The sequence below is a fragment of the Rhipicephalus sanguineus genome, chromosome 2 (genome assembly GCF_013339695.2).
Source record: "Rhipicephalus sanguineus isolate Rsan-2018 chromosome 2, BIME_Rsan_1.4, whole genome shotgun sequence".
In the NCBI taxonomy this organism is placed as follows: Eukaryota; Metazoa; Arthropoda; class Arachnida; order Ixodida; family Ixodidae; genus Rhipicephalus; species Rhipicephalus sanguineus.
This window is the reverse complement of record NC_051177.1, coordinates 196,089,475-196,116,403: the sequence shown is the minus strand read 5'-3', so window position 1 is coordinate 196,116,403 and position 26,929 is coordinate 196,089,475. Positions and strand designations below refer to the sequence as shown.

Sequence of the window (26,929 nt, the reverse complement as noted above, 5' to 3'; positions counted from 1 at the left end):
AAATAAGTGGCCCATTTCATAAAATGCGTTGCATACATGGTCGGTATTTCGGTTGCCTACTATTACTGATACAGTCGCACCGTACATTGCGTCTAACACCGTGCCCGTCGGCGTCTACGGCGGGAGGCGTTTTGGCGTTTTGAATGAGAGCGATTTACGGTGACAAAATCACCCATGCACAGCTTTGCCTCGGCAACGGACGCGTTCATGACATTATGCGACTGACAGCGTGATTTTCAATTTCCAAAAAAAAGCATCCTTGACCACGGGAGTAAGGAACACGTTTCACCCGTTTGTATAATCGCACACGTGAGACGCCCGCTTCTGACTGGTCGTGGCCAAGATATCTGCTGCCTTTCGATGCCTTCGCGTCGCCTAACAAAATAACGCGAGCGTCTCCAGAAAGTTATAGCGTCTCCAAATGTAGGAAAACGACGATGTCGACCTTGTGTGCACCGAAACTCAGAAAATGGCTTGTTACCTTTGCGTAAGATTTCCAAATTGCGCAGTTACTGCTGGGCCGTCGCTTTTCTTTTTTCGTTGAAAAGTAAAACCTACCGCTTTAATAAAGTTGATTCCTGCGTTCCTTCGCAATACAAAATATTCTATCGCTTTCCCAAACAATAAATGTAAACAATACTAAATGGTGCTCGCTTTGCACGTGGACTTGAACCGCTAGCACATTAGCGTTATATAATATGATTTGCAGAAGAGCTCAGCAACGATTCCACGTATTTGTGCTGCATGCTTAAGTATATCAGGTCATGTGATATATTTCGACTATATCTGTGAATAAACTATCTGCATAAATTCCCAAATACATCATGAGCCATGAATACTCGTATGGAAACGCACATGTATGCGCTCGCGAAACCAAAACCGAAATCGCCCGCGAACGGACTACTTGGCGTAGTAACACATGTGCAGAAGCTCCGCCCACGTAGCTTTGACTGTGCTGCCACAGAAAGTTGTCGCCAGGTATTCGCAACTTCCACGGCCTATAGGTGGCGCGACTGTACATCCAACATGGCGGTCGTTGAGATTATCGGCCCGCTGCAGACGATTTAGGAACGTACATGTTTGGCGAAGAGTTCAGTTCTTTGCGCTTCGGCTGCACTCCGATTTATGTTTTAGTGAAAGCAGGGTTGCGGTGACATATTATAATAAGTAAAGGAATGTCGGGTACGTAATTGGAACCTCATTAGGAAGATAAATATGCACACAATTGTAAATGAAGCAAACACACTAGTTGCGTTGCTTGCGGTCCTTAATCGCGCGTTGCAACCCCCGCTGTGTTGTTAGCACGATATGGTAGTAGGAGACTCAGTAAAGATGTCTCAGTAATATCAGAGACAATCTCGGAGACATGCTTTATCTCATTTCTGCTTGCATTGCATTCTGCCGCGTAGCTAGCTCAGCTCCCTTCAAAGCACGAAGTAATGTAAGTAAACGAAAAAAAAAAAAGATGTGTTGCCCTTCGAGACCGAAGCACAAGAACCACTTGAGGCATGTGCGATTATCGGAAATACGATTTTATTGCGCTTTCTTGGTAAAAAAGACAAAAAAATAAACAGCGAAATGCCACAATGGTCGACAAGCAGCGAATGAAACCAGCGCGAGACGCAATTTTCACGTTTAAGATGTGACGTTCCTGTTATCATCCTACGCTTTCGGTGTTTATGAGAAGTGCAATAACTAACATCGTACGGGACAGGGACGAAAAAACAGCACCATCAGCAAGTAATACCGAACAAAAAGAGCTGGAGATGTGAAGGTCACGGAGGCACTTCACAGCCACTTCAGACGTGGAATGGTGCGATGGACGCTTTGAAAGCGGACTTTTCATTATATTCTAGAGGCGGAACGCATTCCTAATCAGTTCTGGTACTGTCTGCACAGCGACTGCGTCGAGCGGAGGAACGAAGCGCGAGAAAGGTGATATGAGGTAGTAGACATATACTCAACCACAAAATGGGATTCTACATACATTCATGGGCCTTGGTTATTTGCTTGCGAAGTTTAACCCGCTTAACCACTCACGGGTTTTCGAGGCGCTAATCTGAAGGGGAGGCTTTTGCTTTGCCTCCCGCTGTACGATGTGAGCACCGAGGCCCGCAGTAAAATCAGTTGCCTTTTTCTTTTATTTTCCGTTAACATTGAGGAACCGAAAGTGTCACGTATCGAGACCGTGCACACCGTCGCAAAACGACCCCAAACGAGACAAAACAAGTGGCAACATTCGCTGACTCAAGCGGGTCCAACATTTCAATAATCTCAACAGAGCTTCCGGCGGCCACCACTCGGCGGCGCCACGGTACCTGGAAGTTGCGAATAGGACCCACATGAACCTGAAATAGCGGTGAATAAAATAGAAGGCATTGCAGCAACCAGCAGCCGCAAAACAGGATAGTAATTATTTGGCGAGTACCCCAGCAATTTTGGCAGCAGTGTCGTGTCTAACGCCAACAGGGTGGCATCTTTCGCACGTAAATAAATGAGGCTCCAAGAAAATACATGGGGTTGGCCGGTGGGCCGATCACGGAGGCAATGCAAAATTTATGTAGCTTATGAAGCAATGCATGCCTCATCAAATGGGAAGGTCGCCCGTCGGCGTCCCGCGTCGGCGGCGTCAACACGAGTGATGCAAAAAATAATCGTCACGTGATGGTGTCACCATATGACGTCATCATGACGTCACAGATCGCCAAAATATGTAGCGTCATTATGACGTCACATAATGTGACGTCACGTGATGACGTATTCACACGTCATGGTCGCTTTGCATTGCCTCCGTGATCGGTCACGGGGGCCGTGCAAAACCGCGTTAGATGCAGAACGCTTTTGGAGGGGGGCGCGGGAGAATCAGTACATGGACTGACAAGAAGAACATGGCTTTCGCCTTCTAGTCATCTTTAACAAATGCATAAGGGACCCTGTGCGTTTTTTAATTCAACGTATCTAAACAATGACTTGCGCATCTGCAGCCGATTTTGTGGACGCTGAGCACGGGGCCGACGATCAAGAGGTCGCATTGGAGGCTTCTGAGATGGCATCGCACGTGGTAAAAGGTAGCGCTGTTACCATCCTGTGGCAGATAAGCATCATTTGCCGGGAGGAAGCGCGCGCGAGCCATCGTCTCAGTGCGCGCTGTCTGCTACTCACCGAACATCGCGGGCCCGACGCAGTAACAAAAGTCTTCGTCGCGCAAGTGCTTGTTGCACACAAGACTCGTAGCAGATGGCTACTTGACGGTTCTTAGCTTTACAACCCATGCTTCACGCTGTTTCTTGTCCCACGGTTACCAGTGCAGGCTGACACTGGGCTCCTTTGCGTTGGCGCGGCACTGCGGCACCGAGTGGTAGAGCCCCATGTTCGTCGCCTTCGGAGGCAGCCACTCTATTACAATGGTTTCAATTGAGAGAAAATGAGAGAAAACTTCCGAATTTGAACAGACCGCAGCGCATGTGGGACTTGAAACTCGTTTTCAAAGCACGCGGCAATGCGCCACAAGCAGCCGACGCGGCCGCTGAGACCACGTGATCCTGCCAAGCACGTCACGCCGACGGTGGCGCCGGCGTTTCCAGTGGTGGGCCTCGAGGCCAATAGTGTTCTAGAATATTGGGTAGTGAGCCCACTCTCCGGGGAGAGGGTACGTTGCCGCGGCGCAAAAAATGTAAACGAGTTTTCGTTTTCCTGAGTGCCCGCGTGGCGGCGCTACCATCGTCAGCAATGGGAGCCTTCGCGCCTTCGCCCCGCTGCTGTAGGGCTGCTGCTGTGTTTCGTCGTCGCTGCAGGTTTTCGGCCGAGCATTGCTTCGTCAGTACGTTTCATTTTTCAGTTCCTGTAGTTGTGAATAATGTAGATTGGTAGCAAGGCTTGTTCACGGGCTGCTTTTCATGTGAAGAACTCCGTGCAGACAGCATTTTAGATGTTCTGACCATTGTGAAAGCAAGGCTTTGGCAAGAGGTTGGGTGCCGAAGCCATGCCTCAATGCTCTCTCAAAAAATAATCCAATTCTATGTTGTTACGCGACTTCATTTTTACATTAAGGGGCTAAACACAGACAGATCAGGCAAACGCCAAAAAGCAAAGCACTTCAAGATAAGCCGCTGCACGTAAATTTTTTTTCCTTGCTATAGAAGATTTTTTAAATTTTATTATTGTTCCTGCGTTTAGCTTTTACAAGCGTAGGTTAAACTTGAAGTATGAATCTTCTCGGAATATTCTTTTTCTGTTTCACTGACCCAAATACAAGAAAATGCCAGATTTGAAAAACAAGCAAGATAGTATGTTAATTGCCACTCGCCATGCATACTATAGCAATAAACCCTTAATTCAATTGTGAATGGTGGCTTTGGTCCTTGGCGTACCATCAACAGTGCGATTAATATGATCTACCAGAACGTCAGTAGATCTGTATAAAAATGCATGTGTTTGAATGGAAATGTGTCTATTATTTGTCATTTTTTTAGTATTTCTTCTGATTCAGTGTCTTCACTTATTGTGTGAACAATATGTGTTGAGTATTCATGTGCTTTTGTGAACTTTTTAAATTTATGCTATGCTAAGTATGCTATTGAAAATATTTAGCGTCTCTTTGTGACTATTTTTCTAGCATCTATTGGGCTGTTTTAGGAGACATGCTTTTTGCCGCACACGCTGATAAGTACAAAATGGGGCAAGGCCCTCTTCAAGCTATTTCAGCTTTTTTCCATCTGTTTTCACTTAAAAAAAAAAAGAAAGTGATTGATACGCATGGCTTTTGTGGAGTATATAAGGTCATTGTGCTGCCCCACCAAATAAACTTTTCACTTATTTCCGCGAACGATTGTTGTCTACATTTTTCCACACCTTCATTACAAATTCATTTTTCTAAATACAGGAGTGCGGACAAATAGTTCTGTAGAAAAGAGTGCATATGAACCTTTGAGGCATATTATAGTGTCAGCAGAATTGCTAACTGAATTTTGCACTCAACTGATAGCGGTGTTTGCATGCAATTTCTTACACAAATTTAATTTCCAGCATGTGAGGGGTCTTCAAGAAGCAAAATCTGATTGCATGGTCTACCCTTACTTTCGGTCTTTTATTTCTTGGGCATGATTAGGATAGGTCTTTCCTGCTGTGCACTCCCACACATTTTCTTGCACTTTTCAGGAGAATATATCAACTGAGAGCGCGTAAGGTGCTTAAGTTTGTAGTAATATTGTTTTATTTAGTGAGAGTATGACCTCACTAAAGAGACTACCGAGTACAAACGCTAGCATGAAAATATTAGTCTCTTTTATCTAAAGGCAATCGATGTCAGTGCACGTTAAAGAACCCCAGGTGGTCGAAATTTCCGCAGTCCTCCACTACGGCGTGCTCAGAAAGTGGTTCTGGCACGTAAAACCCCATAAATTAATTAATTATCTAAACGCAATAAAACTGCGAGATCTTTTTTTTTTAAGCGAGAGCTCGCTACTGCAATACAAAACTGGCGCTTTACAGCATATATTGCATCCGGCGCCCGTTGATGACGCGCTCATGTTTAGTGATACTTCATGCGCCAGAACAACGGCCAAAGCAAGAATATGCTCACGCAAAAGAAAAAAAAGCAACGAAAATGGCTATGTACAGGGGTTGCACAAGAGTAGTTTGTGCTTGAAGCGCTGGCAAACTAACCTTCGCGCTGAGGGCAGCAACGCGTCGCTTACATTGCACTAGGTGGTGGTGGCGCCATCTACCAGGTGAGGCATAAAGTGCGTCAGTGCACGGCCTCCAGTCAGCCCACTACCCCTTTCTAGAACACTTTAACTAGGGCCAATCGATTCGGTAGGTTTAAACAACGCCTCCTCGAGAAAGATGCCTGCGGAGTCGCTGGCTATCCCATTGTAGCCGTCCTGCCTTGAGTTGTGGTCGATAGTCGAGAGATGGCGCCACTGCTGAAAGCTGTAGAAAAATGCTTAAAGGACAGGCAAATACCGGATAGTTGGCGAAAAGGTAGAATGAACTTAATCTATAAAGGCAAGGGAGAAAAGGATAACATTCGCTCGTATAGACCACTAACCATTACATCGGTACTATACAGGTTGGCGATGCAAGCAGTAAAAATGAAAATAGAAAAGTGGGCAGAACACAACGATATTTTGGGACAACTCCAGAATGGATTTCGAGTCGACAGGCGGTTAGACGATAACCTGTTTGTTCTCACTCAGTGTATAGAAATATCTAAAATAGAAAATAGGCCCTTGTACATGGCTTTTCTAGACATCACTGGGGCGTACGACAACGTTCATCAGGAAATTTTGTGGGATATATTGAAAGGAATTGGCATAGGCGACGACTGTATACAGCTTTTGAGGGAGATATACCGAGAAAATACAGTTTGCATAGAATGGGAAGGAATGAGTAGCAAAGAGAACGTTGAGATTGGCAAGGGGCTGAGACAGGGATGTCCTTTGTCCCCGCTGTTATTCATGCTGTACATGGTGAATATGGAAAAAGCGCTAGAAGGTAGCAACTTTGGTTTTAATCTGTCACACAAACAGGGCGGCGTGATGATTGAGCAGAAGCTTCCAGGATTATTTTATGCTGACGATATTGTCTTATTTGCTGACAGTCGAGAGGATATACAGCAGCTGGCGGATATATGCGGAAGGGAAGGGGAAGCTCTAGGACTAGGATTTAGTGTAACAAAATGTGGATTGATGGTATTCAATGACCCTTGTGATCAGGCGGTGTCAATACAGGGCCAAGAAATACCGAGAGTGAACGAATACAAGTACCTCGGAGTATGGATAAATGAGGGTGACAGGTACATGGAGGTACAGGAAAAAGCCTCAGCAGCAAAAGGAAAGAGGAATGCTGCAATAATGAAGCACAGAGCATTGTGGGGATACAATAGGTACGAGGTGCTTCGAGGTCTGTGGAAGGGTGTAATGGTTCCGGGGCTTACTTTTGGGAACTCAGTGGTGTGCATGAGGGCAGAGGTGCAATCGGGATTGGATATAAATCAAAGGACTGTGGGACGCCTCGCGTTGGGTGCTCACGGGAAGACGACAAATGAGGCTGTAAAGGGCGATATGGGATGGGCAGGTTTTGAGGCGAGGGAGGCTCAGAGCAAAATAAGGTTCGAAGAAAGGCTAAGGAATATGAAGGAGAGTAGATGGGCAGAGAAGGTGTTCCGTTACTTGTATAGGAAGAGCGTGGACACACAGTGGAGAAAAAGAACTAGGAGGCTCACTAGTAAATATACGGCTGGTAGTGTAAGCAGTATGTCAACAAAGAGCGTTAAGCGAAAAGTCAGAGAGGCGGAGAGGATTTACTGGATGACAGCTATGGAGAAAAAACCGGCTTTGAGTAACTACCGGAAGGGCAAAAATGAAATAAGGAGGGAGGCATTTTACGACAATTCAATGGGAAGCGCTTTACTGTTTGAAGCGAGATCGGGTTGCCTTAGAACGGGTAGTTATAAAGCGAGATTCAGTAAAGAAGAAGAACAATGCACGTGCTGCGGGGAAGATCAGGAAACGGCGGAGCATGTTCTGATTGAATGTGGAGACATCCACCCAGGTGTACGTTTGGGCACGAGCCTACATGACGCCTTGGGTTTTAGAGACAATGGAAAGCTGAACACACCCGCGATTGAAATAAGTAAGAGACGGTTAGAGTATTGGTGGCAGAAAACTAGAGAGAAAGGACAAAAATAAATAATGGGAAAAAAAATAAGGACATTCTGCCGTAAAGGGCACAAAACGAAGCTGAAAACTTAAGGTTTTTTTTGTCTTCTGGAGTAAAATAGTTTTAATTGAAGTAAAGACACTAGGCCAACGCTAAAAAAAAAAAGTAAAGGTTTTTTTTTTTTTCGAGCCTGGTGGCACACTTGTCACCGCCCCGTTATAAAGGGGACGCTCATAGCATCCATCCATCCATTCTTTTCAATGGGGCTGGCCAACGTTTATAGAACCAGGTAAGTTGCAAAACTCCCCGCGTCAGCCAACCCATCGCGCGGCGCCGGGGCAGCTTCCGGTTTGGTGGCGCTGGCGGCGCAACAAGCTTCCGCTAGCAGACGAAAACGCATAGCTCGCGTGGAAAGACGCCGGGGCAGTCGTTCAAAAAGGCGTCCGTTGTTTACTCGTCGACTGTATATTATCGAGATTTTTTGTTGCGCTGCCACTGCAACGTAAAACTTAGTAATATTTAGCAGCGGTAAGGCAATGTCAGTAAAGCTATGGCTTTCTAGACTGCCCAAGATAACTGATGCTGGACAAACTATATAGCACATTCCCGTAGCGTAATTCTTTAGCTAAAGTGGATGCTTGGGCGTGTTGGTACAATTCTGTCTTTTCGTTTTGGACTGTGCAAATATTGCGCGGTGTTAACGAATAAATCTTTGTTGTAAGTCAGCGCTTTTGTTTGTGTAATCCTTTTTCTGGTGCTCCGTAGTTTTTTGCGCAGTTTTTTTTTCTTCGATAATTCTTCACTTTCACTTTTTTGAAGTGAGGAGCTCTGTATCGCGGCTGTCGTTACTTGCAATTATTGAGCGGTAACATCGCCGTGTGTGTACCGCACGCCACAATTTCAGTCCTGCTGCAGAAAGAAAATTGTATTCATTTTACGCACGCAATGCAGAAAAACAATTTTTCAGAGATTACATGTATGGTGTGAAGCACACAAACGGCACAACTTATTTACAGTCTCAGGCATTAAATCTTATCAAAACAACTCTAATTAACTGTAACAAAATTATTTACAGCACAATTTTTAGAATCACTCAAATCAAGGCAAGTTCGGGAATATCTTTGGAACGCATCCTTCGACGAGGCTCCTTTCCGCTGCCGATTTCAACCTTAATTCTTACCACTGAGCTGACCATGTGAGTGAAAGTCTTCAGGATGTCTTCCTCATGAAAGGGCATATCACATACACGTGATGCGTCGGACAGTTTCTTGTCCTCACGAGGAACTGCGCGATCTCACGCGCCGCTGGCTTGTCAGGGTCACGCGGGGCACAATTAGGTTACCAACCGTCTCAGATTTCGCGACACTGTCTCGATTTTTCATACAGCGTCCCCAGCCGTCCCTGTCGGGACAGCTATATGTTCCGGATTTATTCCGGACCGTCCAGTTAGAAATTTTTACGTGATCCAACGCACGCCCCGACAGCACGCGTCACGCTCCAGAACACGAAGTTCTCACGAATAGCACTCGATCACGAAGCAATGTTGCGGTGGCTAGTTCTGTACGGAGCACGTCAACATTTACGCGTGTACATTCTCCAGCAAGAGAAAGTGTTGCGAGCAGCACGTGGCCAGCTGAAGAGGCCGAAACAATAAAGAAGCAACCCCCCCCCCCCCCCCCGGTCCCGACTCCCTTCACTGAAGTGTTGGTAATCCTAGGTACAAAAGAAATGTCGTGGTGTCTCGGATTCACTGTCACCGCTCGTACAGCCGGGAACACAACATGTCGGCATGGTGAAGACACGCCGCACATCCGAAGCACAACAGAAAGCGCAAAACTGTTCACGCAGAAAGCAGCCTCCACCATAGGTCGGCAAAAAAATTGGAGCTCACTCAGGTTCACTCAATACATTTTGCACTGAGGACTCACTCAGACACACTTACTTTTTTCTCAACCGGACTTACTCAGACTGAAGCTCACCAACATATTATACTCAGCCGGACTCATTCAGACTCAGACCCACGGCTTCACCTGAGTCTGTGTGAGCCTGAGTGAGTCGACTCATGAGTCCGTTGGCGTAAAATTAGCCTTTCCGATCATGGTGTCAATCTTCTTTAACGCCAATATCTCACATAATCGGCGCTCTACGATACGCCGTTTGATCTTGTACCTTCAAATACGAGTTAGCATGATATATAATATATCATCATTATCATATATCTATCCAGTAAGGACTTTTTTTATGAAATACGCGACTCACGTGAGATATTTTTATCAAGAACTTCCCATGAAAGTGTTTGCAGGGGGAGGTCATATGGCACCCATTTCCCCTACACACGCCTCCGATCAATAAATACTGAGGTTGCGCATGAATGCTAGTGTGCTGAGATATGCGTCAATAGATTTAAGTGTAAACGTAAGCCGATATAAGGCGGATAGTAATGCTGAAGATGAGTAGATAGGACCATAAGTCGGCAACAAAAGGTAGCTCACTCGGACTCACTCGAGAAATATACTTTGCGCTTAGAGCTGACTCGGACTCAGACTCACCAAAATTTTCATTAACCGGACTCACTGGGACTCAAACTCACTAAAGCCTACGTGAGTCTGAGTGAGTCGACTCATGAGTGAGTTTGCCGACCTATCCACGGATACTGACGCGACGCGCCGCAACGCCGGCTGAAGAGAGAGGAGTGAGTGAATCCTGTTGCGACAGCAGCGCCACATCTGTCGCTGATGGCGGCGGCGCCGCGCAACATGGCTCAGTTTTGCAACAAACGTTGGGGTACGGTCCCTAGAATTCTAGGGACCGTAGTTGGGGGCTGGCGTGGTGTGACGTCGAGGGGGGTAGTGTGCGCATGCGCAAATGTGTGTTGCAAGCGGCCACCGCAAGGATCGCTAGCTACTGCCCTCATTAGAATCGGTGAAGGAGGGAAAGGGTTGGGCAGGAGGTTTTTGGCTCCCAGGTGAAAATTTGCAACTGGGAATGCAACTGGTCCCAACTGGTCCCAGTTCAAATGGTTTATGGAACAATTCCCAGTGGGGACCAGTTGGGTCCCCACTGCAACTGGTCCCAGCTGATCCCAGTTGGGTCCCCACTGCAACTGGTCCCAGTTGCTTCCCCACTGCAGCTGGTCCCAGTTGTTTCCCCACTGCAGCTGGTCCCAGTTGTTTCCCCACTGCAGCTGGTCCCAGCTTGTCATTGTTTTTTGCCCGCTTGTCCTATTGTCCTTTTTTGCCCTATTAGAATTAGCCTTGAGTAAGTGTTTCATGGGTGTCCCGTCGTCATGCAGAAGGCCTGCAATATAGCAGCGCCCATGCAATGATAATCACAGTGGATGAATGAGGCATACGTTCAAATATATTTTCATAATCAAAACTACAAATGCTTATGCTGGCCCTTCATGATGTCAGCGACCATTTTGCCAAAGCAACTATGTCTTGTGTCACTTTCTTCTGGGCAGCCGCAGCGGCACTCGAGGAAATGCCTCCAAAATTCTGAAAATAAACAGAGCCATGAAATCAGAAAAACTGTAACACTTCTTTATTGAACTTTAACTTTGATAGCAATGTGTACAAAGTTGGGGGTACAGTGAAAAATTATCTAGACCTGTGATTCACCGCACATGTTCACAACGTTGCGGAAGGCTGAGTGAAATATTACACACCCAACTGTGGCTTATTGCGTAAAAGAACACAGCATATCTGCAAAATTTTGCGGCAATCGAGGAAGGAAATTAGAAGAGAGGGCAAAAGAAAAAAAATGAGTGGTGCCTTATCCTCTCTACATGCTTGCGTCCTGTGTTCTTTGAGATTCACCCAAGCATGAACTGCAAACTCGCCCAAGCTTATACATTGTGTGGTTAACACTGAATTACTGCAAACTATTTCAATAATCACTTACAATCCGTATGGTTATCTTTTTCGGGATGGTGGTGACTATTACGCATAGAGCATGCCACTAAATGTCAACTTAAAGATGGCATGAAGTAATTAAATTAAGGTATGGTAGATTCACGATGAGGCAGTCAGAAAGATATAACAGACTGTAGTCAAGGCAGCCTAGATTCCATATCGTTGCAAGCCCAACACAGCAGTCAGGCTGCAATGAGTTGGCTAAAACACGTGCTGCACGTTACATGCTTATGCAATTAAGCCAACAGCATTAATAAACCGCACCAATGAACATATGTTACGCACATTTTGTAACGAATTATATCGTTCTTGTGATGTTATGTCGAACAAGTTTGATAAGCCGATTGGTGCGCACGCCAACGCACACACCGCATCGACTAGAGCGTTTTATTAAGAGGCGATAAACGCGTGTTTGGCTCAACACACACGCTGAGCATAAAGTACACAAAGGGTTTGCGAGACTTCAACTACACTAACGAGCAGGGCACCGGTCCTTCAGCCCTGATCTACGCTTATGTTTCTTTGTGCATAGAGACAAACACAACAACAAACTGCAACAATATATGTGCGCAATAATTCAACCTCCATTAAAGCGTCTGAACTGAAGCGTCGCTGGTCTCGCTGTCATCAGATACCAGAGACGGAGGACGAGGGACTTGTTTTCCCAACCTTTCTGCTTCGTCCCACGTTTTTAATACAAAAAATAAGGGCACCCAGGTGAAAATTTGCAACTGGGAATGCAACTGGTCCCAACTGGTCCCAGTTCAAATGGTTTATGGAACAATTCCCAGCGGGGACCAGTTGGGTCCCCACTGCAACTGGTCCCAGCTGATCCCAGTTGGGTCCCCACTGCAACTGGTCCCAGTTGCTTCCCCACTGCAGCTGGTCCCAGTTGTTTCCCCACTGCAGCTGGTCCCAGTTGTTTCCCCACTGCAGCTGGTCCCAGCTTGTCATTGTTTTTTGTCCGCTTGTCCTATTGTCCTTTTTTGCCCTATTAGAATTAGCCTTGAGTAAGTGTTTCATGGGTGTCCCGTCGTCATGCAGAAGGCCTGCAATATAGCAGCGCCCATGCAATGATAATCACAGTGGATGAATGCGGCATACGTTCAAATATATTTTCATAATCAAAACTACAAATGCTTATGCTGGCCCTTCATGATGTCGGCGACCATTTTGCCAAGGCAACTATGTCTTGTGTCACTTTCTTCTGGGCAGCCGCAGCGGCACTCGAGGAAATGCCTCCAAAATTCTGAAAATAAACAGAGCCATGAAATCAGAAAAACTGTAACACTTCTTTATTGAACTTTAACTTTGATAGCAATGTGTACAAAGTTGGGGGTACAGTGAAAAATTATCTAGACCTGTGATTCACCGCACATGTTCACAATGTTGCGGAAGGCTGAGTGAAATATTACACACCCAACTGTGGCTTATTGCGTAAAAGAACACAGCATATCTGCAAAATTTTGCGGCAATCGAGGAAGGAAATTAGAAGAGAGGGCAAAAGAAAAAAAAAATGAGTGGTGCTTTATTCTGTTTACATGCTTGCGTCCTGTGTTCTTTGAGATTCACCCAAGCATGAACTGCAAACTCGCCCAAGCTTATACATTGTGTGGTTAACACTGAATTACTGCAAACTATTTCAATAATCACTTACAATCTGTATGGTTATCTTTTTCGGGATGGTGGTGACTATTATGCATAGAGCATGCCACTAAATGTCAACTTAAAGATGGCATGACGTAATTAAATTAAGCTATGGTAGATTCACGATGAGGCAGTCAGAAAGATATAACAGACTGTAGTCAAGGCAGCCTAGATTCCATATCGTTGCAAGCCCAACACAGCAGACAGGCTGCAATGAGTTGGCTAAAACACGTGCTGCACGTTACGTGCTTATGCAATTAAGCCTACAGCATTAATAAACCGCACCAATGAACATATGTTACGCACATTTTGTAACGAATTATATCGTTCTTGTGATGTTATGTCGAACAAGTTTGATAAGCCGACTGGTGCGCACGCCAACGCACACACCGCATCGACTAGAGCGTTTTATTAAGAGGCGATAAACGCGTTTTTGGCTCAACACACACGCTGAGCATAAAGTACACAAAGGGTTTGCGAGACTTCAACTACACTCACGAGCAGGGCACCGGTCCTTCAGCCCTTATCTACGCTTATGTTTCTTTGTGCATAGAGACAAACACAACAACAAACTGCAACAATATATGTGCGCAATAATTCAACCTCCATTAAAGCGTCTGAACTGAAGCGTCGCTGGTCTCGCTGTCATCAGATACCAGAGACGGAGGACGAGAGACTTGTTTTCCTGATCTTTCTGCTTCGTCCCACGTTTTTAATACAAAAAATAAGGGCAATATCAAACAAAGACTAAATAAGAGTAAATACCATGCACTCAACTCACCGAACAATCGGAGCACATGGGCCTTGACGTAAGCTTGTTGCTCGTCTTGCCATTATTCTTGGTGCCACTTTGTAGAGTAATAATCCAAGACATTTGTGGCTGAGTTCTTATGGTGCACGTTGAACATAGCCTTCACGTTCTCGTCGCGGAAATACACTAAAGCAAACACCGTGTAAGCAGGCTTACGTGTCGAGATTACACAAAGTATGCACAAAGCGTGCGCCGAGTCAACTTTTTGGCTTAGCTTGGCTGGCTTGGCCGCAAGCTCGGCTTGTCTTCGTATCGGGCGAGCGCGGATGGCGCGCCGGACGCACGACATTTGCACCTGGTTTGCACCACATTATTTTCGCCTGTATTTTTCATAGAGATTAACTCTATGGTATTTTTATAGCGCTACTTGTCTTGCTTAGCATAAATTGCTGTAAAATTTAAATATTATTCAGGTTAGGACATTCTGTAGAAGCAAGGAACGTGAAAAAAAAAAAAAGTTCATAACAATTAACACGCAGCATCTCTGGCGCCACGCCGCGCACCGGTTCACTTTTTTGGTCAATCGGCTGTTTCTATGCCGGTTGCGGTCTCATGGCGGTTTCTATGTTATTATTCTATGGTGTTTAACAACACCTTCGCCATTTAGGCGCTGCTGTGTTGTCGATTCATTCGCAATTGCATCGTGCGTTTGCACATTTTTCTTTAGTGTGCTTTACCAGTGCGTGTTTACCGCAGGGCAGGTACGGAGACACTGTACTGTCGTGGTCGACACGCAGTTTTTCTATAACATCATAGCCGCGCGAGTTGCTGACAGCGTACGTTAACGTGATTAGATTATCAAAGTGGCATGATTAGAAAAGCTACGTGCCAACCACGACGGCAAAGTTTTTCCGAACGGTAAAGCGGCGCTGAAAAACCCTTTCGTTGCGCCACGTGTGTCTCGTCACCCTCGCTCGATCATGATCTTCGTTTCAACATGAGAAGCCGATCGAGTGCTCTGCTCAACCGCGGTTAATGAAGCGGAATCACTGTTTATTTGGAGCCTGGATATCAGGCCCGTAGCCAGGAATCTTTCTTTCATTTTTTTTTTTTTGGGGGGGGGGGGGGGCACTTGGTGAAGGCCTGACTATTCGAGAAAAACACCTATTTTCATTATTTATTTTCGGTAAAACAACCCCTTCCAGGCAGCGCACAATTGGGACCACTTGCTTCCAATATAACTGGTTAGGGCTTCCAACTGGGACCAGCTGCTTCCAGTTCAACTGGTCATGGTTCCCATTGGTGGCCAGTTGAGTTGTAACTGGGACAGCTGCTAACTGGAACCAGTTGCAACTGGAATCAACTGGGACCAGTTGAGTTGTAACTGGGACAGCTGCTAACTGGAACCAGTTGCAACTGGAATCAACTGGGACCAGTTGAGTTGTAACTGGGACCAGCTGCTAACTGGAACCTGTTGCAACTGGAATCAACTGGGACCCATTGGTTTCCAACTGGGGCCAGTTGGACTGCAACTGGGACCATTTGATCCCAGTTAATACCAGTTGAACCCAGTTGGATTCCCAGTTGCACATTTTCACCTGGGCAATATCAAACAAAGACTAAATAAGAGTAAATACCATGCACTCAACTCACCGAACAATCGGAGCACATGGGCCTTGACGCAAGCTTGTTGCTCGTCTTGCCATTATTCTTGGTGCCACATTGTAGAGTCATAATTCAAGACATTTGTGGCTGAGTTCTTATGGTGCACGTTGAACATAGCCTTCACGTTCTCGTCGCGGAAATACACTAAAGCAAACACCGTGTAAGCAGGCTTACGTGTCGAGATTACACAAAGCGTGCGCCGAATTAACTTTTTGGCTTAGCTTGGCTGGCTTGGCCGCAAGCTCGGCTTGTCTTCGTATCGGGCGAGCGCGGATGGCGCGCCGGACGCACGACGTTTACACCTGGTTTGCACCACAATATTTTCGCCTGTATTTTTATAGCGCTACTTGTCTTGCTTAGCATAAATTGCTGTAAAATTTAAATATTATTCAAAGCTTCTTTTTAAGGTTAGGACATTCTGTAGAAGCAAGGAACGTGAAAAAAAAAGTTCATAACAATTAACACGCAGCATCTCTGGCGCCACGCCGCGCACCGGTTCACTTTTTTGGTCAATCGGCTGTTTCTATGCCGGTTGCGGTCTCATGGCGGTTTCTATGTTATTATTCTGTGGTGTTCGAGTGCGATCGAGTGCTCTGCTCAACCGCGGTTAATGAAGCGGAATCACTGTTTATTTGTAGCCTGGATATCAGACCCGTAGCCAGGAATCTTTTTTTTTTTTGGGGGGGGGGGGGGGGAGGGGGCACTTGGTGAAGGCCTGACTATTCGAGAAAAACACCTATTTTCATTATTTATTTTCGGTAAAACAACCCCTACCAGGCAGCGCACAATTGGGACCACTTGCTTCCAATATAACTGGTTAGGGTTTCCAACTGGGACCAGCTGCTTCCAGTTCAACTGGTCATGGTTCCCATTGGTGGCCAGTTGAGTTGTAACTGGGGCAGCTGCTAACTGGAACCAGTTGCAACTGGTATCAGCTGGGACCAGTTGAGTTGTAACTGGGACAGCTGCTAACTGGAACCAGTTGCAACTGGTATCAACTGGGACCAGTTGAGTTGTAACTGGGACAGCTGCTAACTGGAACCAGTTGCAACTGGAATCAACTGGGACCAGTTGAGTTGTAACTGGGACCAGCTGCTAACTGGAACCAGTTGCAACTGGAATCAACTGGGACCCATTGGTTTCCAACTGGGGCCAGTTGGACTGCAACTGGGACCATTTGATCCCAGTTAATACCAGTTGAAACCAGTTGGATTCCCAGTTGCACATTTTCACCTGGGCTTACGCGGCAGGCATCTTTCTAGAGGAGGTGTTGGTTTAACAGGCTGCATTGGCATTGTCATGCTGGACGTAACCTTAAGACTCATTATTTTTACGTCCAGACGTAACTGCAACGGCTCCTATCGTTACGTCTAGACGTAACGCTAGACACTGCAAATGCCAATGCAAAAATTGGGGGACCCTTAAGCTTCGCCTTTAAGAGTTGAACGCAATAGCGAAATCCGGCCCCTGATGCGCACTTCAACCACTAAGTGCATACTTATTAATGTGTATTGTTACACACACACGCACACAGACACACACACGCGCGCGCGCGAGAATGGTACATACAGGTTTTTGATCTAAAGCAAGAGTCGCATGGCCTCCAAGATACACGCCGCGCGCTTGCCATCTCGGAGGCGATGAAGAGTCTCACAATGCCTCACAGATGGCAGCACATTATCTAGCGTTTGCTGTTTGCTCGATCAACGCGTTCTCTGGAAAGGCGGCATTGGCTTGATATGTTTTCCGCTAGATGGACATAGTTGTCCATTTCCTTTCTCGATTTTTCGCTCACGGATGATTTTTCGCTCACAACCAACGGTCCCGACACCGGCGGCGGAATTTCTGCGACACGAGCTCTCTAACGCTATCGCGTTAAAAACTTACGTTGGCGTGAGTTGACACCGGCGCGAAGCGCGTTCCCTGCTGGCCCATGGCTGCCGATCCGGCTAGGGATACTCTGCACTAGAGGTAGAGTGTACACTCTACTAGAGGGCAGGGGCGGATCCAGGCGCTTGCTTTGGGGGGGGGCGGTTGGTTGTTGGGGGGGGGGAGAGGGGGGAGGGGGGCGTTGCCCAACTTTAAAACTTCACGTTAGTAACCAAATGCTCATTATTTTTGTTCTCAGTTGCATTGCTCAGTGCCATTTCATTATCTAAAATTTCGCATATTTCCGCTAAACATTGGGGAACACGTATCAGTGTTGTTGGTAAGAGGAGGGTGAAAGAGGGAAGGGCAGGCCACCTGCTCGATAAATGAGTATTCCCACAACGGCGAGCTCTAGTATTCCTTGAACCACGGCCGGTCTAGAGGCGCGCGCTCGCTCCTTCCCTTACGGCCTGTGCAGCTGCCGGGAGTACAATGGAACTTTTTCTATACAGTCACGACGGCGCGCTCCGCGTGAGGGCGTCGCGAGCCAACCGCCCAAAGCGCGTTTCGCCGCATGCGCTCCGTGTTGTAAACCAGCTGTGCCCGGCCAATTTCTCGTGCTAATTACCTTTTTCGGTTGTAGCAAGCGGTGAAGGAAGTACAGGTGCGTGTGGGGACAGTCTGCCTTTCTCGGCACTCGGCAATAGAAGACGCACACGCAGCGCTACTAGCAACAACAATATTTTTTTAAGACCCGTCCACCTTATATTCGATGGAGGCGAAAATGCCTGAGGCCCGTGTGCTTAGATTGCTGTGGCTGGAAGATGAATTTTCAGGCTAAATTAAGCGCATCCAGGATTCTTCTGTCGCCGCTGGCGTTGGAAACTTTACAGACGAGACGTACACTGCCCTGCTTTTCCCCACAAAGTCCACGGTGGAGACAGTCCGATTTCTTCTGAGAAAAGGAGTAAACTATGTGCTCACGAAGAAATTTAACAGTGATCCTATAGAGGAATTGTTTGGAAAATTAAGGGCAATGTGCGGGGGCAATGACGCGCTAGACGCAAGAGCCGTCACAGCTGCTTTGACCCACATTGTCAAGGAAAAGGCGCTACCTTCAAAAGACATGGGCATTCGCGATGAAAACATTGAAGAAGATGATGTTATTGAGGAACTTGAAGCTCTGCGAGAACCTCCTCGCAAACCACCGAACTCTGTTGCCTATTCAGGCTTGGTGTATGTAGATGGTTACATTCCCAAACTCATCACTGATGTCGGTTGCGAAACATGCGCCATGCTAGTGACGACAAACAAAACGAGCAGTCCTTGGTACCATCTTCTCCGTCAGCAAGAAGCCTATGATCTACACTACCCAAAGCCGGAGTTACTATCAATGCTGGACACAATTGTGACGTTCTTCGAGAAAGCAGTCACATATCTTCCTCGAACGAAAATCCTCGAGACTCTGCAATTGACTGTTGAGCCATACCTTGAAGATTCGCCACTTCTGGACTGTCCGGAAAGTGTGGACAAGAGACACGCGAGAGTGCTGGCTCATATTATTTCTGAAAAGTTTCTCCGGATTCTTCTTATTAAACTACACCAAAAAGTTAACAGATCAGAATGACAGGCCTTCAGGTTTTATTCACAAGCCCTCGCGGAAGCATATCAGGCTGTGACAGACTTGACTCCTTTAAACTGTGATCGTGCAGTGTTTTACCAGCAGTGATTTTTTTTTTCAGTTCTCCATGCGCATATTGTTGTAGTACCAAGGAAAACATTCACTTTCCCATTGAAAGGATTCTCTGAAAGTTTTTTTATGTTTTCTCTTCGTCTGCAGCGTGGCCGTCCCCACTATGCAGTGACTTTCACTTTTTTGAAGTATTTGTTTCATTATTAAAGCACGAATTAAGATGCCCCCAACAAAAAATGTGCAATTTTGTTATTTTCAAGTACAGCGACGGCCGGCACATACATTTGAAATAAACATTTCCCAAACCATGATTAAACCGTTTCCTCAACCAAATGCAATGTTCATCCTCTTATTCTCGAAGTTACAGAAACCCCCCCCCCCCCCCCAAAAAAAAAATCAAGGCTGTGTTATAACCGCGTCGATGCTTTGCCGAGCAACAGAAGCGGGCTTATGAGCGGCCTGCGCCACCACTTCCGTAAAGCGGAATTTACCAGTCATCACATATACTTGCTACCATGTTTCTATCGCATTGGTACCATGAATACCATATAGAGTAACTTCAGAAAGCGCCATGCTAAGTCGGAAGCCGAGCACTCCCTGCGCGCGCTAGCCTCTGCAACGGCCGGGAGTGAGTTAGGGAGCAGTCAGGGAGCAGTTAGAGTCACTGTATATGCTACCTTTAGGTAGCAGAGTTGCGCATAGGTCCGGCTAGCAACCACAGTTATGCGGTGAAGTCGCACTTCGTTTTTGCAGGCGACATGCCTACCGTGTCGCCGATTAACCTGTCTGGAGTGTCGAAGACCGACGATAAACATTGGCTCTCGATGGCTAGTGTTAATTCAGCGCGCTGTAGCGGCGGCGTCGAGAAATCAAGAAATTGGCCCAAGCGGCAGCTTCTCCGCAATGCATGGTTGCTAGCGGCGTTGGAAGACAGATGCGCAACTCTGCTACCTAAAGGCAGCATATACAGTAACTCTAGGAGCAGTTGGCTCGGAGCGCCCCCACGAAATTGCGGCCATAGGTAGCAACAGCCCCCCGTGCGCAGGCCGTAAAGGAAGGAGCGAGCGCGCGCCTCCAGACCGGCCGTGCTTGAACGTAGTTTCGGAGTAAGCCTCCCTTTGTTACCCCGCCCCCTCCTCCCCATTGCCTTTTTTTCTGGCCGGTCGTGTTACCAGAAAATGCCCTTTCTATCTCCGCAGCCTAAGGACGGTCAAACGGAGCTTTCGGAGTCGCGCTCGATTATACCCCGCGCACGTGCTCTCGGAGGCTTGCTCGGTACTTCGGCGAATATAATTCACAGCACCACTGCCTGCCTTCCTTCTTTCTTTTTTTTTTTTTGGACCAGCCGCTGAAGGTTGACTAAAAGGTAACTTGTTCTGCACGCTTTGTGGGACCACGGCCGGGCTAGACTGCACGTGCGCGCTCAAGCGCGCACGTGCAGTCTAGCCCGGCCGTGGTGGGACGAAAGATGCCAGTTTGAATGACACAGAACAGACTCCTGTCTCTGAGAAAAAGATGGGAGAATTTGAAGACCCCTCGCTTTGCTGAAGAGCTGATGGCCCTGGGAGTGGGGAGGAAACTTTAGCTCGCTTCCATAAAGGCAGCAGTTGCTTTAGCAAAATAGTTGAGGCTTGTGCTCGTCGGTGCCTATTTGAAAGATGCAGGACGCAGAAGAAATCTTTTCTAGAAAGCCTGTTTCGCTCTTAACAAAAGCGCTGGGCTGTGTGAGGGGTGCTTCCCTAGTCTCGGATTGGGATGGACACAGCGACCACCTGAAAAAATTCTACGTTCTGAAAAATGGCCTTCGGTGAGGTGAAAAGCGGGGGGGGGGGGGGGGTTGGGTTGGCTTATAGCTTTGGGGGGGGCGATCGCCCAATCGCCCCCCCCCCCCCCTGGATCCGCCACTGCTAGAGGGAAAGTATTTCGGCAGCGCGTTGAAAAAGTCACGTGGTACACAGAGCTGCTCCGCGCGCGGCGGTCGCGGTTGCCTAGACGACGAAGACGCGGCCGCGGCGGCACTCCGACCGTCGTTGGGTTCTGCGGGAGTGCCATGTTTCCCTTGGTATTACAAAGTATTCAGTGGGCATTGCGATGAAGCAGTGACTGCATGAGCTGCACGTCACAGCGCACAAATGCAACATTCAAGGGTAAAATTTAGCACAGCTTCACTGACTTGGCGTCGCGAAGACTGATGAACGCCGCTAAACGGTACCTGAACTCCTGCTTTCCCAGAAAAAAAAAAAAAAAAAAAAAACCGGCCCGTCAGCGGGGGATCACGAAGTTGAGGGTTGCGTGGAAAATAAACTCCATGTTAAATCTTCGACATGCGATGGCATTTATTGTACCCGCCTTCAACATCAAACGTACACACAGCACTGAGCGAATCATTTAGTCTCTGGTGGCAAGCGCACAAATACTATGAGTCTTTTAATGCTTGCACTCAAAGTCAAACGAGCGTTAAAGGGATTATGTATGCTGAACAAAATATTTGCCGCCGAGGTTTTCAGCCAAACTAAAAAATTGGGTGCTGAAATCCGTAGACACAACCTTCATTTCAGACAGAAACTTGCAGAAAATGATGAATATAATGCGTTTTTCACAAACCGCCGCGCCTTGAACTAGCGTGCCTTGAACTTCCTCGAACGGCCGTGCTGGCGTGCCAACAATGCCATTCTGTCGCCCGTGTCTCTCAACCCGCTGAGCCCCCACTACGGTTCCTAAAACCACTACGAGCGGCACCTGCAGCGAACGATGTTCCCAGGTGGGATAAAGCCCCTAAAGAAGGGGTAACATATCTCAGCATCTTTGTGGAAGAGGGAAAGTGGGATATAAAGGAGAGGTAGAGAAAGGGAGGTAACGGACACGAACACGTGCACGTCTCATCTGCCGCGGTGACAAGTGACATCGCAGCTCGCGCTGGCGTACAGCCGCCGCACGGATAAAAAAATACGGCCTACTGTTCTCTTTATCGGAATAGTCGTGTCTTCCGAGTAGAATTTCGATGTTTTCGTCATTTTTTTCTGAGCTGTTCAGTGCTCCTTTAAAAAGTATACAATGCATGTATACCTACTAGTGATGCAGAACTATCGGTAAATTGACTATCGATAGTATCGATAGTTTTTTTGAAGCTATCGATAGTGTAAACAAACTATCGATAGTGCTACTATCGACAAACTATCGATAGTGCAATCTGTAGTACCATCGTTAATATTTGACGCAGACCATGCCGTAATTTTTTAGAAATTTCACAATTGTTTGAGATCATTCTGTTAAGACTAAGCGCCGAACGCGAATAGTCAAGTTTATTCGAGAGCACCAGGGATAACGCTAGAAGGTTTGATGACTTATCTATAAAGGACGACGCGTTCCATCGATGATCAGATTACTCAACGGCTGACGACTGCTTCCGTTACTATCAGTGCGCAGCATGTATCGCTTGTATTTTGAATTTTGATTTTCTGGGCACAAGTTCGCCCAAATAAAGAGCTCCGTATTTCCCAGTGTTGCTGCAGCATTGTTCACCGTCACAACCACGTGACAATACTATCGATAGTGTTGTGAATAATGATGCGGTTGCTGGCCGGCCATATTGCCAAAATATTTGCGATAGCCTACTACCAGCTTCGCTTAATGAGCAATTTTTGGCAGAGAAGTGAATTATTTCCGCCGTGAAAATGGTGGAATATATCCACCAATCAACTCGTATCCAAAAGCAACCAGTTACACCGTACAATTAACTTCTTGATTTTTTTTTAATTTTTAAATCATAAAATGCAATATCAATTTGAAGCCGCGCAGTCCCACCACACGTAAAGGCTTCCTTTCCGCTACAGCTGAACAGTTTGACTTTATGATCATGTCTCAGCAAAGCACTCGGGTGAAGAACACAAGCATGTCAACTTTCTCGCCCTTCAGTCTGCTCTTCCGGCTCCACTATGTACCACGCGCGCGGGGAACTAAGTTTATTCTGCAGTGAGTCCGCGCTGTTGATTTTATACTATCAATAGTACTACCGAATTTTTTACTATGGATAGCACTATCGATAGTATTTTTCACCATCGATAGTTCGACAGTGACTCAGCTATCGATAGTACCATCGATAGTTCTGCATCACTAATACCTACACGCGCAATAATGTGCAGTACACTCACAACGCATAAAAACCAATAGTGACATCCTACGTGCTCGCCTTTCGTATTCGCGGAACTTGAATACGTACTTAGAATTCGACTTAGCGGCTCGGATGAGCTTCTTGTTTTCTCTCGCCATCTTTACAAATTCTTCACAGCTGTACACCAAATTATACCGCACACAAAGTTCCACTTTAACAATTGGGACGCTTAGTTGGTTTCTTTCATCCGTCCACAAGTTTCCCATCACGCTGAAGACGCGTTCCACGAATGCTGCAGGGAATGGAGTAAAGGAAAGAAAATTACTTTTTAAGGGCTCGTTTTTCTTTGTTAGACACAATATTGATGGGAACTAACAGACAGCAATGCCAAGGAATGTATAGGGGGTGTTATTTGTAGTAATTAGAATATAAATGTGAAGAAAGTAAAGTGGACGAAAAGATAACTTGCCGCCGGCAGGGACCGAGTAGACATGGAGTAGACATGCTCCATTAGGTTCTGCAAGAGGGGGCACTTTACCTCTTTCAAGAACTTCAGCCACATCGAGCTTGATTTCTCGTCACATTTTAGAAGTACAGGCAGAGCATCCTTCAAAAGACAAAGCCCTGAGTTGAGTTCGTCCCCTTCCTCTTGAAAGTCAATGCCAAAAGGTTGCCCGCATTTATTACCACCAATGTAGTGGGTGCACCTTAGCGCAGATCCAATTCGGCGAGCATCTTAAACGGGGAGTTCTCGAAGTCAAACCACTTTTCGAGGTACGCAAGGGCTCTGCCATTCAAAAAGTCCAGCTTTGCAACTTGTCCACCAGGAAGGATTTCAAGTCCCAGATTAGCCTTGACACCGAAGAACATAGCATCCCTTCGATTAATCAGCTGTTTCCTGAGCTTAGTCATTGCAGCGTGAAGTTCCGTCGGCTCAGTTGAGGTGACTCTTTTCGAGGGTGAGGATTGCTGAATGGAACATTGCAACGAACGAGTGCATGAAGTGCATATAGCCCTCCGGAAGCGTGACACTCTCTGAAAGTCCATCGGCTTGGTTGCCTATAAATCTCCAGATTATTTTTTTCGCACTCCTCCTCTCCTTGACTCAGAAAGTATGACTTGATGGGTGTCCATTTCTTAATTTGTCTAAGGCTGTAAACAAGCTTAACCAGTGGACCGAAATATGACACAAAACTTAGCTATATTCCTGATCACAAAATTCAAAGAACGTTTTCGATTCCTCTACACATTTTGAGCTAGAAGAAAATTCTTTGAATACCTTTAGTACGAGAGTTTCGACGTCAAACTTTAAAGACTTGACTGCGTGCTTGGCAGTGTTATGCACAATATGGCAATTGCAATTGGCCTTCAACAAAGTCGGCTGATCTTTCTACATCTTCTGGAAAACAGTTATGTTTACCATAATTCACAGAAGCATTATCCGCGCTATACGCTACAGCTCGCTCCAAAGAAAGGCCTACCTTCTCCAAACTTGTTGCCAAAAGTTCGCAGATGCTGCCGGAAGTCTCGTCCGCCTGCTCACAAAAGTCGATGAGAGCATCAGTTATTCCGGCACCACTCACATCGTAGAAACGCACTGCAATGGGGAAAAGTTTTCTGTTTCCCTTGTTGGAAGCGTCAGTGGAGAGAGCGAACGGAAGGTTGCGGCCTGCTGGACGAAGTTTTTCGACTATGCACTCCACTGCGTAAGGCGCCAGTACGTCTTTCACGAGGTGTTCCATCTTCGTTCTTCCGAGTCGCATTCTGGAAGCAATGTGTGAATCCGAGAAGACTTTCGGTGCCAACTTGCTGCCGCAGTCCATTGACAGGTAACTGTAGTTGTGCTTGATTCCATGGAATATGGTGCCCAGTTCCGCAGCAGTCACGTGATCTGCGCTAGAAATGGCTGGAACAAAGAACTTTTTGACTGTAGCCGACTGTTTCGAGGCGAGCCTCTTCTGTTTATGTTTCTGCGTTGATGCATGATGCTTCAGAGCGCTGACGCCATCAAATTTAACCGTGAAGTTGAGAGTATGACGGAAACCCGTCTGGCCGGGATGAAACATACTAGTTAAAGGGATCCGGACACCGACCAAATGATTTAAAAACGAATGTATTGACGTTTCGGCTCCCCCACGGGAACCATGTTCACAATAAAAGATCGGCACAGCAGTTCGCCTTTTTAAGCGCGGCGCATCACGTGACCAAGACACCTGGCGTACATCGGAAGAAGATTACCCTCGTTGCGATTAAGGGTGTGCGGCGTAGTTTGGATGAACAGGGACTCCAGATAAAGGCGTGTAGCACGATTTGTTTCCTTGGCAATCACACGGGCGTCTTTCCAGCTGATAGCGTGTGACGTAGTTGCGCAGTGTTCGGCCACGGCATTGGACGCAACATGTTTATTCGTGACGTCATTCTTGTGCTGTTGAAGTCTCGTCTTGAAGTTGCCGGTTTCCCCCACGTAGACGTAAGGGCAGTCCGCACAGGGGATGACGTACACAACACCCGGGTACCGTTCCTTTTCAAGAGGGTCCTTCACACGTACGAGTTCGTGCCGGAGCTTCCTGGGCGGGACGTGCGCAACCTGCACGTCATAAGACCGCAGAACTCGTGCAAGGGGCTCGCTTACTCCCGGAACGTACGGAATTGCGGCCCGTTTCTGTGTGGGTCCAGATTAGGCGGGCACTGCACGAGCCAACTGGCGCCCTACTAAGTCAATTAGGTACTCAGGGTAACCACACGCCATCAGCTCCTGCCGCACCAGTGCATTGTCACCCGCACGGTCTTCCCCTGTCGTGCATACCCTTTCCGCCCGACGAAGAAGAGAGCCGACAACGGACCTCTTTTGCGAAGCCGGGTGCACCGATCTGTAGTTGAGGTAGCGGCCAGTGTGAGTGGGCTTCCTAAACACCTTGAACGACAAGCCTGAGCCATCGCGTTTCACCAGGGCGTCCAAGAGCGGTAGCTGGCCCTCAGACTCCGCTTCGACTGTGAACTGAATTGCTGGATGCATACTATTGAGGTGAACCGTGAATAGGTCGAGGTTCTGCCGCTGCAAAACACTCACTAAAGCAGTCGTCGACATACCTCAGAAAGCACTTCGGTTTCGGCGTAAACGAGGAAAGTGCCCGAGCTTCAATAGCCTCCATTGTTAGGTTAGCAACAGTCACCGAAATCGACGCTCCCATCGACGCACCGTGTAACTGTCGGTAATACTTCTTCTGAAAGGTGAAATAGGTGTTCGACAGGCAAAACTTGAGTAGCCTGCCTACACTCTTAAAAAAAAGTTAGGGAAAAGCTTGTAACCACGAGCAAATAGTTAGTAACAGCAGCTGTTACTAGCTTTCTTGGACCATTACTAACTTTTTTGCTACCTTTTTACTACCTACGTTAGCAGACACTTAAAAGTTGCAACGGTTACTACCTCTTGCGTACCGTTACTAACTTTTTGCCATGCACCTGTTAAACGAGCTTGCTAAACGAATCTTAGAAGTTATTATTACGAGCTTCGTACAACCTATTCACTAGCACGGGAATCCGTTCAAGTTCATTGAGGCGATATTAGTAATCTTAGTACCCCATCTTGGGTCTTTTATATTAGGCTACGTTGAGAC

At 46.9% G+C, this 26,929-nt stretch overlaps 1 protein-coding gene and 1 long non-coding RNA gene across 2 annotated transcripts in view; one reads left to right on the top strand and one right to left on the bottom strand.

The window, feature by feature from the left end:
- The window catches only part of LOC119383956 (KRR1 small subunit processome component homolog), a 368,573-nt gene that overhangs the window by 155,377 nt on the left and 186,267 nt on the right, over positions 1–26,929 (top strand). The gene's annotated exons all lie outside the window — the stretch shown is intronic.
- On the bottom strand, positions 11,570–15,848 carry LOC125757287 (uncharacterized). The gene is made up of 3 exons (XR_007415211.1): positions 15,764–15,848; positions 14,005–14,134; positions 11,570–12,825 (listed from the first exon to the last, which is right to left on the bottom strand). It is a non-coding gene; the product is annotated as an uncharacterized LOC125757287 (long non-coding RNA).